The following is a 3295-nucleotide window of genomic DNA, read 5'->3' as shown; positions in this document are numbered from 1 at the left end:
GGCTGGGTTAGGCTCTACACCGGAAAAGGACCGGGCGCACACGGGGAGTATTTAAAAAAGGTTTCGGTTGTGACTATAATTACCAGATTGAAGTTCGATGAATACAAAGAGATGATGGCTCCCCGTGGGACGTGCGTCTGTCCCAGTCCGCGAGTCGCGTTGTACTGGCGTCTGGCCCTGGCGCGAGGAGAGGGGAGAGCTCCCTGTCGCGCCAGAGTTTCTACAGTTCCGTTATTCGTAAAAATTGATATTAATAATAAAAAGCAAATGGCTCTAAATTCATACAATAAAACTTAATGATTAACTTACTATATGTATATGTTTTAGAAATGACATTTAATAAATTTGTATAAAATAAGTTTGAATTATTAGAGTCACACTGGAGACTGTTTGTTGCTTGATAACTACTCCAGTGGCGAATGATAAATGCTAATTTGGCCGGTTTGAGTTACGTCACATATTACACTATTGAATTTAGGCTGAAGGCCGCAGGGTTGCACTCACAGCTGTTTTAGTAGAAAACTACACGTGAGTGACCCGGGCACTCTTACGTTACACTTGTGTTGCACGGTGTTATTAATTCAAAGTGGCAGGTTCATTAAAGTTTAGTGAATTTTCTGTGTACATGACTCGGTTTGTCTTGCCGATTATGTTAAGGGCGTTGATAATACCTAAGTTCCGCGGCGCTCGTATGACTCAGGTGGGCCATGGCTAGGGGCGCGTTCCGTTAGCGGGGTCGGATACTGGCGGTTGCAGGTCGGGCTTTAGGGTGGCCTTCGGTCGGACGACTTCACCGTGTACTATGGAATATTGTTAAGGTACAGGTGTAGCATATTCAACATTGAAACCATTATTTATGTTTCTTGGAATAACTGCCTTAATAAAATATATTTAGTTAATAATGATTGTTTGCTGCAAATTTTGACATTTTTAATTATGCTTTAGTATTGAACTCCAATTTTTAGAAAATTTATAATTATAATAACACTGACAATAGATTTAATTTTTTGCTTTTAGACTCTCCAAATATTTGATTTCTACTGCTGCCATATGGACTGTCACGTGGTTGAAGTAAACTGATAGTTGTGCCCGGTGAGCTCTCAAGGGGGATTATTGGCCATGTGGCTGGAGACAGCAGTGGTTCGTTGTTAATGAAAGACAGTAACTCCGAAGCGATGTTAATTAATTACAAAAGAGATAACACTTTGCATGGTGCTACCGCAACACACAGCCCATATCATGTCGGTGCCGAAGCACATATCTACATACTTATGTTATGGAAACGTTATGGTTACAGCGAGAGCGGCGTTGCGACAGTGAAGACAAATGTCCGTCGGTTATGTCGCGGGAGGGTCCACGAAGTATGATCCACGAGTTTAGTCTCTCTAATATGCCACATCCATTATGTGTGTCGTCGCCTGGTCGACTAGCCCCTGAAATTATATTATTTTGCCGGACACTCAGGGTTCGGTAGAGGGCGGTTCGGGCCGCGTGGCCAAGGGACTTAGTCACCAGAATAACAATTAACACACTCGAAGACCGTTTCCAGATTCTTTATACGCTGTAAATTGAACCCTTTACAGGTGGCTGCCGCGTTTCCGCCTGTGACTGTTTCTGTAGGGCTAAGCCCGGTTCCGCGCACTTATACTGTACTGGAAAAATATGGGACGTCCCGCTCGTGACGAGCATTACCCACGCCGCTAAGACTTGAACTCGCTATGACTCACGCAATAAGCTGACTGTCTGACCGGACAACACAGTGTCCGGGAGGGCCCATGAATCACTGTACACGCAATTGCGAATATCCAGTCTACAAAAGTACTCCGCGACTCGCAAACCTCCAGAGAAACACGCACGTGAGAAGAATGACAAAATACAAACCGCGACCTAATGACGAGGTTACACACTCGCCTGAATGACAATACGACTGTAAGAAGTGATATTCCTTCTCCTCGGCAAGGCCTGAACTACAGCAAGACACCGCGCCTGTTCCACTCTCACCGTCTTGGAGCGATCTCGCAGACATGTCCGCTGTCTCCCGCGCCCAGCTGCAGACTGCCTCCTTCCCCGCCTGGCGCGCCCGAGCGCCCGACTCCCTCCCCTCCCCGCGAGCTAGCGGAACATGCTCATTGGTCATAGGCGGAAGCCACGGCCTTGGCGCCCGGTGAACAAGTAAAAACTTATCATACATAACACTTCAAATAATAAACTAAACTAGTTACAATACAGAATGTTAAAGAATATTTACAATAATTAGTCACGTCCGGTCCTTATGTATTTACATCAAATTTCCCCTGGCGCGCGAATCTGTCTTCTCCCCCCTGCTCTAGCCGCACTGCACAATCGGCGCACACACAACACAGGGCAGGAGAAGACGTTGGCGTGACATAACGGGCTTTGAGAGCTGGGTCGACACTTGGGTCGACGTCATGTGTAACATGAATAACACTATGCACACTAAATGATAGGAAACATTAAACACTATACAAACAAATTAACATTACACTCACAGTTTGTACAGAGGCTGCGCGAGGAATATGAACCTGGCTTCCGGAAAACTTACAATATTAAACAATCACTTTATTTACAGTTACGTAAGTTATGTGGATGGCATATAATGATGCACTTACACGATGAAGGAGCGATGAGAGGCATCCTGAACGAGATGTGTCCTGCCTCACCACGGGTCGAGAGGTGACTGACGTGGCCCCGGCAGCCCGGAACTACCCAGGGTCATGTTTCCTGTGCGAAGTACGCAGAGTGCGAAAACAACTTAGGCTGCGATTTGCGGCATAGTCGCACAGTTTTCTTTTAAATAGGAAAGACAAATGATGAAGTTACTTTAATTAATAATTAGTGATTAAATAAATGTTTGGGATCTATGTTTGGCGAATGAATACATTCACTGCAGAGGCGGATTAATACACTAATACTTCCCGATAGCCACGCTATCAACAATTGACCCCTTGACATGAGGGTCGTTCCCTTCGCTGCACCAACTCACACCACCGAAGAATTCATTGTATGCACACACTAAGGGGCCGTCGATGTGAAAAAACGGCCTTTGTAACAGAGAAGCTCCGAAGTTTTGTGTCACTACCTTAATAAAGCCAAATTTTTAACATTAAATTCTAATTAAACTTTGCAAAATTGTATGTATTAAAAATTATTGAAATCAATATGGCGTCAAATCAATATTTAAAATCCAAAGTGACGCCTCTTAGCTCGACGCAATCGTTTGTTTTACACAAAGATATTAGTTAACAAGGATTTTAAAATCCTAATGTTGGTTACA

This window comes from Bacillus rossius, chromosome 13 (assembly GCF_032445375.1).
Source record: "Bacillus rossius redtenbacheri isolate Brsri chromosome 13, Brsri_v3, whole genome shotgun sequence".
Lineage (NCBI taxonomy): Eukaryota > Metazoa > Arthropoda > Insecta > Phasmatodea > Bacillidae > Bacillus > Bacillus rossius.
Note: the sequence above shows the minus strand (reverse complement) of the source record.